We start from the raw sequence: 9,314 nt of genomic DNA, 5'->3' as shown, positions 1-9,314 counted from the left end.
TAAACAGAGCCATTTCCTGTTTGAGTCTGTTGAATACTCTTCCTGACTCACTAAGTTTAATTGCACAGATATTTTCAACATATATTTTATGTAATTAATTGCCGTAATTGTCTGGTATTTTAAACAACAAAACTATGCATTTTCTTCACAGTTGTCATACACACATTATTTTGTTCTTTTATGGGTATTTTATGAATGTTGTATGTTTAGCTTCTATGAAAATCATCCACTCTTCTTCGGCAGATAAGCCCAGTGTTTGGGGACCAGTTTATCCTTCTTTTGTGTGTGTCAGGATGGTAATTTTCATGATCTGATCTCATATTCAGACTAAGACTTTATAACATTTGTATTTCCCAGGAATACTGGGTACATTTCCCTCTTCCTTCTTTGACCTAAAGAATGCTGAGAGTAAACCAATGGCCCTCTGATAGATTGCACTTCCCATTAATATATTCACTCATTGATTCGTTGATTCATTTTTCCAAGTCATTAACTCAATATATATTTCATTAGTTTCTATTCTAGGCCACGAATTACATTATCACCGGGAACATCATAAAAATGAATAAACCGGGGGCAGGCCACGGTGGCTCAGTGGCAGAGTTCTCGCCTGCCATGCTGGAGACCCAGGTTCCATTCCCGGTGCCTGCCCGTGTAAGCGAAAAAAAGAAAGAAAGAATAAGCCAGGTTCAAGTCCTGGCCCAAGCACTCAAAAAAAAAAAAAAAAAAAAAAATCAACAAATAGTGCTGCAATAATAGTACTGTGCACAAAATGCACGGGTTACTTGGTGAGCGGAGGGGTAAATTTTGCTTGAGGGAACTGATGCAAACTTCACAGAGGCATTGGCATTTGACCTAGATCTCAAGGATTTGAGAAAGATGTCACATGGCAGAGAAGAGAAGGCATTCCAGCAGGAGGAAACAGCACAAGCAAAGAGAAGGGGTGATATGTATTTTTAGTTATTTTTATCAGAATAATACATGCACATGGTTTAAAAATTCAGTTGTCAAAATGGATTATAATGAAAAGCCACTATCCTCTGCTTCTCCCTCATAACCTTCATTCCTTCTTCTTTTCTTCTTTTTATCTAAGAAACTGGTTATTTAGAGTAGTTTTGGATTTACAGAAAAGTTGCAAAGATACTACAGATTTTCCATATACCCCACACCCAGTTTTCCCTATTATTAATATCTTACATCAGAATGGTACATTGTTTGCAATTCAAGAGACAATAGTAAAATATTATTGGAAATGAATGCCTCCAATTCTAATCCATCACCACTTAGATCATTCGATCCTCCTCCCCTTGCTTATCTGTAGACACCCCGCTCCAACAGTAAGAAACCTTGCTGTCTCCAGCCTACATTCTACTTAATTGTTCGATTTAGTATACATGTGCAGTGGTTTCAGCTTTGAGGCAACCATTTTTAACTTTCTGTTTTGAATTCTTCTAGCAGTTTCCTTTATATTGCTAAATAATATGCATATATTGCTATTTCATTATTCAATCAACCTTAAACATTGTCTATCAACCTCCTATTCTGAGAGATTAAATTTAACTCACCTATGCATTTCCCACCATCATCCTCATAAATATACTTTTCAAGATTTCTACTGGTTACTTAAAATCATATTCTTAAGTCTCTATTTCCTATTCAATCAACTTTAATAAGGTATCTCTCTTTATTATTTTATAGACCCAGTTGCTTTATTATCTAAAAGCAAAAAAAGAGTATTTTTAAAATTAACTTATTTACCAAACTATTGTTTTAATGTCTGTGTAAACATTTTGTTTTTTTTTCTGCTAAGATTTAAAAAAGAGGGACCACTATCTTTCAGATCTCACAGCCATCCAGTCATCTTTCTGTATTTTACTGCCCAGTTTAATTTTTCTCCAGGCAGCTTAGTATTAAAGAAATTGTGTTTGTGTGTGTGTGTATGTGTATGTGTGTGGCACTGCTTTCTCCAGGTAAGTGAGCCTCTGATATGCGGTGTTCACTGCTCCCAGAAACACAGGGCTGAGCTTCCTGGTGCACCACCCAGCTTTCACAGCATGCACCTGGCGCCATTCACAATGATCCTTCTGGACTCCTCCTTCCTCCTGCTCCAATCAAGGATTGTTTCTCTGGACCTGCTACAGTTGTCACTAAGGAACCTCTATTCATGACTTACCTGGGTTGGTTCCACTGTTTCCACGATCTACATTTACTTATCTCCTGGTTTATGACTTTATTTTGCAGTATTTTCTAGTAATTTCCTAAGAAAGATTACATGGGAGCTTTTACATATCTAAAAATGTTTCTGTGCCAGCATCACACGTATCTAATATGTTGGCTGGGTATCGAAGTCTAGATTAATCTATTTTTCTCCCTAGGTTTTGAAAGCATTGCTCCATTTCACTCTGGCATGTGGCTTGCTATTGGGAAGCCTGGTTTGCTAGTGGGAAGCTTCTTTCTCAATTCTTTGTATATAACCCTTTTTCCGTCTAAAATTTTTTAAAAATCTTCCCTTTGTTTTCAGTATTCTGAAATTTAATAATGATGTGTCTTGGAGGGGGTCTGTTTCATTTCTTAAACTAAGAACAAGATGGAACACCAGCATCCTTCAGTTCTGGGAAATTTTGCTGTGGTTTCTCTGTGATAATTTTCTACCCTCAGTTCTCTCTGAGCTCTTGCTTTCTCTCTAAGACATGTTTTGGTCAGAGGTAGGATTTCCCAACTGGATTGATCCTCAGAGTCTCTTAAACTTTTATCTTTTGTTTCTTCCTCTCATCTTTTTTGTTTGTTTGTTTTCTGAAAGATTTTTCTCATCTTTATCATTTAACCCCTCTATTGAATCTTTAATTTGGGCATGATATTTTTGATTTCCAAAATCTCTGTCTTATTTTCTTGTCTTGGTCATGCTTCTTCATAGCATTCTATTCTTATTTTATGAATGCAATTCCTTTCTCATATTTCTGACCTGTCTGGAAATCTACCTGTGTTCACAAATGCAAACTGGTCTCCCCAAACATGCCAAGCTGATGGCCGGCATCCATGCACCCGTGGGGTTATGGGCTGGGTGGGGCAGTGTCCATGAGGTCCCAGTGCTAGGGATCACACAGTACCATAGTATCAAGGCCTGCCTGTGAAGTGTAGGGTTCTGGGGGCCACTATGGGGTCACAGGTGGCCACAGGCTCCTTGTCCCTGGACAGGGATGAGGCTTGGGTGATATGCTGCGGCAGCCTTATCTGCCCCCTCCATGTCTCCTTGGCCGTGGGCCATCTTCTGCACCTGAAAGCCTTTCCTGATGTCAGCCAGCAAGGCAGCAATGACAAACACCTCCTCCTGCTTCCCGGCACCCTTCCTGACAGGCTTCCCATTCTCGCTGATTGGCTGCCAAGTCTCCTCCACTGCCAGTTGCTTATTCCTCCTCACTGCTTTTACCTCCAGCTCTTTCCAGTCCTTGATCTCCTTCAGGGTGCAGATGAAGAGGTTCTGGAAGGTCTTCATAGTGCTGAACATGTCTTCCAAGGAGAGCTTGTGGAGGTCCTCACACAAGCAGTCAACTAGCTTCAACTTCTTTTTGATGGCTTTGAAACTTCATCCAACTCCTTGGAAGCTGTGATACTGACCTGGAGGGAACCAGCATAATGCTCTTGCATGTCACGTAGGGAGATGGACACCTTCCACTCTGCCTTCAGAAGCTTCTTCAGGTTTGTGCTGGCCTCCAACTGGGTAATATCGAGGTTGATCGGGGGGCAAGCTCCAGGTCCAGGTCCAGGTGCAGCTGCAGGAGGTCCAGGTGACTCTTCTCTACTTCCCCTCCTGTGTGGCGGAGCAGCATGACATGGACTTGCTGAGATTTGATCTCCATGAGCTTCAGCAGTGAGCTAATCTTGAAGTCAGCCATGTCCCCAGTTTGGCTGCCATCGTTGAGGAAGTTTCTGATATTCAGGATTGGCTTCTGTCTGGTGAGTAGGCTCTAGTGTCCGATATTACAGCTGTGCCCTCACACAGCAGCTTTGACTCCATCAGCAGCTGGTAGCAGGGAATGTCCAGCAGGAGGAGGTAGTAATGGTCAGCATCAGCCAGCTTAACCCAGTCCTCTATGAATGACCTCAGGTTTTCAGTCTCATGCTTCTTAGGAAAGAGTTTCAGGAGCTGTCTGAGCAACTCCATGTCGAATATGGCAGTGTCCAGCCTGGATCATCATGGTTACCTCCTCATTGGAGCACATAATCTGCTTCAGGAAGATGTTCAAGTTCAGGCTCTTCTGTAGTCAAGAAAAGTGATTTCCTTGAGTTTCTTCCTGGCATGGGGGAGGAAAAGAGCTGCTTGAGAAATAGGGTTCCACCCCTCAGAGCCCGGGCTGCTCAGGGAAGCCCACATGGAATGGTGCCCTTGGGCCACATTGGATGGCAGCTTCTCTAGTTGAGTTGCTTCACATGCATCGTGGGTGGAATGAAGGCCAGAGGGCGGAGCCAAGTGCGGGTACAAAGAGAAGTCTCCTAGCAGCCATGAGGATGGCTTCACCACTGAGTACCTGGTGACTGACATGGGCTCCTGGCTGCTGTTTGACACCTGGACCACACCCACTGCCAAGTTGGGTACTTGGTTAGCCAAATACCCACCATCCTAAATTACCAGCTATGGGGACCACACCTCCCCCAACTCTGAGTCTGTAGGGCACCCACCTTGGGTGATGTGCAGGGCTTAGAGGCAGCCTGGGAGGCTCTGTAGAACAGTAGACAGCCCTTCATACCAAGTACCCTGTGCTAGCTGGCTATTACCCACCATATGCTCTTTGTTAAGCAAGTAGCTTAATGTACCTGGCATCTGCCTTCAAGTTGGACCACTCCTAGGCTGGCATTGCCTGGGCTTTGGTCAAAGGCCAACTTCAGGTAGCCAAGCTTACTGGCCAAGGAGAATGGGTGCTAGTTTCATCTGTGTATACACAGACAACTTCATGGACTGCTCATGACCATCCATGTGGCAGGAGTTAAGTGTCTACTCATCTGTAAGCCTGACATCTATACCTATCTTGGCATCTACAAGACCAACTGCTGGCCCCTCTACCCTACTCTCTATGAGAGCCATTTCCTACTGGGGGCAATGCTCACAGCTCCCAAGTGCTGGACCACACCAATAATATGGAACTGACTTAGTGGGGCCAGGTGGGGGAGGCAACCCTCTGCTTTCCCTCCTTAGGAGGGGTCCTCCCATCTTCCTCCCCATCATCCCAAGCAGGCCAAGCCCTCCACACCCTGAGGACTGGACCAGCTCACTAAGGAACTGCCTGCATCTTCAAAACCCTTGACACTGCCCTCTGCTCAAGGCTGGCTCAAGCCCCCACAGTCTAGGAACTGTGGTTCCCTAAGGGCCGGGCCCTGGGTTTCTTCTTCACTCCTTCTCCCCTCCACCTCCCAAGACCACCAGCTGGCTCCAGACACCCTGGGGAAGAACATTCCTTGGCCACCTCCAACATTGGCTGCACCTCCCCTACCCCTGCCTTCCTCCTTTAGTGCTTCCAGACCCTTCTGTTGGGGCCTTCATAGTCCAGGGGAAGGGCCCCTGCAGGCTTTACCATGCCATTTTGTGTTGGGGGTGGAAAGTAGTGGTGCCCACTCAGCCAGGAGCGTGGACATGAGCCCACCCCTCCCTGCCTACTCTCACAGCCTGCACCACCTGCTTCCTTATCATGTGCCTGCTCCTGGCAGTTCAATAAAGCCCAGCTTGGATTTGGGGGAAGAAAAAAAAAAGCTAAAGGTCATCACTATCTCCTGAGTTGGTTGTCACCCTTTTAAAGTGCTGTGACATCAAGTGACAATCAGAAAACAAAAACAGACAAAGCAAACCCCAAAGGGGAACATAAAATGGGACTGAAATAGGTCCAGGAGGGGAAGCAATACAACTTCCAGCATAAGTAAATTAAAATGAACCTAATACTACACCAAGAAGCTCACAGTACATTTATATCCAGTGCACATAGCCACTTCATCATTAAGAACAAGAGTTTCAGAAGTGGGCAGGTTCAAGGAGCATATGGCCACTACCAGTGAAGCTGCCACATTGTATTCACAATCCAGGGTCAGAAACTGTGCAGCTGGGGAGAGGGCAGGCATAGAGGATTCTGAGTATTCCATATGGAGATTTTCAATGAGTCTCCCCATTGTCAGCCCTATGCCTAAGTCGTGGCCTTTGCTGTGCTTGTTGTCCCCAAATCCAGAGCCTCTTATCTCCTCTGTTTCTCCAGAAAACATATCTGCCTCCTGCCTAGGGGGTGTTTCCACAGCTGCTTTTGGAATCTACACCTGGGCTGCGATGAGGTGGGTCCATGAATCTTTCCTGAAAGCCCCCTCCCCCCCATGCTTTGCTGTGTCAGGTTCCTTAAGACCTGAGCTGCTTCAGGATTTTACCGCTCTAACTACTGTCTGCTCGTTGATAGCTCCCTGCTCATCCTTTCAGGTATGGCATCCTCAGTCCAGCTCTTGCAGACACCTCTCCTCCATTCTTTTGCTGTCTTTCAAAATGTGGTTGAAATGTTTTATCCACTAGTGTCCTCTCTTCTACTCTCTTTGAACTTGCAAGTGTAAACCTTTTTTATCCTTTTGAATATTTCAGTAGATGAGGAAGATGAGGATATGCACTTCTGTCTTTGTTCAATTACCTTTAACCTGAACTGAATGAGAGGTAAAACATTTTAATGTCTAACAGTACAGATAAACCTATATTGAAGTTCTGCCTCCATCACATGCAGTCTCTAAGACTGGACAGTTTACTTATCTAGAGCTCGATGTCCTCTATTAAATGGTGATAATGCTACTGTCTCAATGGGTGGGTATAAGGATTAAGTGAAATGTTTATGCTTGGCACAGTCTGGCATTCAGGGAACCCTTAACAAATGTTAGTGATTGTCATTAAGCAGGTTAAAAAAAGGATTTTCATATGATGGAAAGGGGAACCTCAGGTCACAAGGCCAAAAGTATCAAATTTGTGTTATAGAGGCATCAGTCACAGATGACTCCCAAGACAGTAGGCAGGGAAATCAGTTCTGGGGCTATTGCAATGTCCAAGGATAGCACAATGAAACTATGAACCAAACAAAATTGGCAGAATCTGTAGACAGGGTAAGATTGATTTAAGCTGTATGGTCTAGACAAACAGTTCTCAACCTTGGCTGCACATCAGAATTCCTTCAGAAGCATTTTTAAAATGCTGATGCACAGGTCCCACACAAAGAGCATTGAATCCAAATCTCTGAGGGTTGGACCTATGCATCAGTATTTTTAAAAGCTTCCCACGTGATTCTCATATGCATCTAGCCTTAAAAACCACTGGTTTAGATGACAGAAGTTATGGAACTGGCCAAGTGATTGTTTTAGGGGCACAAAAAAGAGGGAAAACTTCAGAACTATCACCAACTTTCTCGTTTGGGTGATTGGTTGAATGGAGCTTGTATCTCAAGAATATGTTAAGGGGTTGAGTCATACTACTGCAACTAATTTTTACCCAACCTTCCATGCAAAAGGGGACAGAAATTGGCATATCCAGTTAAATTGATGAGAAAGTGTATGATACTGCCCATCCCCACAGCAGTTTTTCAAACATTTTTGTTTGAAAAAGCAAAATGTTGGAACACTTTATTTCTCCCCAGGTCACTCACAGCTTTCAAGGGCATGCGGTCACAGCTCCCCTTGGGCCCCAGGGAGGCCGTCACAGTGTCCACACCACACGGAACAGGTTGTAGATCATTGTCTTTGACAGGAGACCTACAGCCAGGCTGGCAGTGGGTACAGTTGTATTTATTTAGGATTGACAACCTGCTTACATTTAAAAGGATTTGAGGTGCTGATCAGATTAAGCTAAAGCACACAATTCAGAAATGAAAACAGAGACCCCCAAAGGGCCTAGAAAAAACAGATGTCTCTGGGCCTCTGAGAAGAGCTGGTCTTGTTACTGAGCCCTGATGTGGGTTCTGAGTTCTGCAGGGCAAACTGTGAGTTTTTTTATTTTATTTTATTTTGGTTTTTAGGTTTAGGCTCCAAATCATACACCCTTTTTCAGGAAGGACCAACATTTTTCATGAAACAAAACTTGAAAAAGTTTTAGTGCATGTGTCTTTCCTTGTATAATGATAATGATAATGAGTCTCTGGAAGGAAGAGAGGAAAGAGGGGGGTTAAGTAAATGGCCCAGGAACTTAGGACACAGCAGGTCTAAAACTCACCTCATATGACTGGGAGTGAGAGGCCTGGGCTCTGTACCAACAAGTCACTTCAACTTCTTCATCCATAGATGACGGGGCTGAACAGATCAATTTTCTCAGACATTTCACCCCTGATTCTTGGATTAATCCTTTTCTGATTAAATTGGAAAGGAGGGCTAGAACTTAAACTCACTAAATTTATAGTGAATATGTCCTTAAAAGGTTTTGGTTTCAAATTTGAGTCCATTGAGCCCTTAGTATGTGCTGGAAGAGTTAATTCAAATGAATCTGTAGTGCAAAATTCATCTTTTTGGTAAGGTGAGAACCATATATAATTTAGATGGCAGACATGGGAAAGACGGTGTATTCTATTCTCAGTTAGACCCAAGACTCGCTCAGCAAGTTCTGATAGTGGGCAATAAAGTTTCCCGCAGACAGAGCCAGGATTTTATTTAAAAGGGAACTTTGACTCTTTGTAAGAATTTGTAAAATGGAAAAAGAATGAACATTTACTGGGTTCTAAATCCTACTCTGCAAGGTGATAGGAACACATCATCACAGACATGGCTAACCCCAAACACCTCAGCTAGCATGATATATACCTTATTTCATTTAATCCTCGCAAGAGTGCTCTGAAGCAGGCCTAAATTTTCCCCATTTTATATTTGAGGAAAGTTAGGTTATATAATCTGCCCATGTTACACAGATTAAACTCAAACCCAGACCTCCATTTTTCCAAAGGCCATAACCTTTCTTTTCCCCCATTATTCTTCAATGTATTGGGTTCACTCTCCAATGTTCTATTTCATACAGCAAGGAAACTGTTAGTTATGGCAGGACTGTTAGTTGTGGTTTGGGACTGGTGAAGTCAATCCCACTTGACCTTATGAAGCTCCTGGAAGTTAAGACCCCTCCCAAAAGTCAGGCCAAGTGCGAAAGCTACACTTCGAGTCAAGCATCCTTCTACCTCCCAGATTTCCTCGGGCCTCCTTTTGATATTAAGGATGATGCTGGCTCCTAAGGAGGGGCTGCATTATGCGTCAAATGTTGTTTTACCTAAATTGATTCCATCAGATATCAGGGTAATAAAGAGCGTTATCCAGCAACAGGAAACAAAACAGGATAG

General features: G+C 43.5%; 2 pseudogenes; one reads left to right on the top strand and one right to left on the bottom strand.

Moving 5' to 3' along the window:
* Positions 1-3,160: 3,160 nt before the first annotated feature.
* On the bottom strand, positions 3,161-4,540 carry LOC143683383 (inverted formin-2 pseudogene; annotated as a pseudogene).
* On the top strand, positions 4,539-5,148 carry LOC143683382 (UPF0696 protein C11orf68 pseudogene; annotated as a pseudogene).
* Positions 5,149-9,314: the final 4,166 nt, after the last annotated feature.

The sequence above is a fragment of the Tamandua tetradactyla genome, chromosome 5 (genome assembly GCF_023851605.1).
Source record: "Tamandua tetradactyla isolate mTamTet1 chromosome 5, mTamTet1.pri, whole genome shotgun sequence".
Taxonomy (NCBI): Eukaryota; Metazoa; Chordata; class Mammalia; order Pilosa; family Myrmecophagidae; genus Tamandua; species Tamandua tetradactyla.
This window is presented reverse-complemented; position numbering and strand designations above follow the sequence as displayed.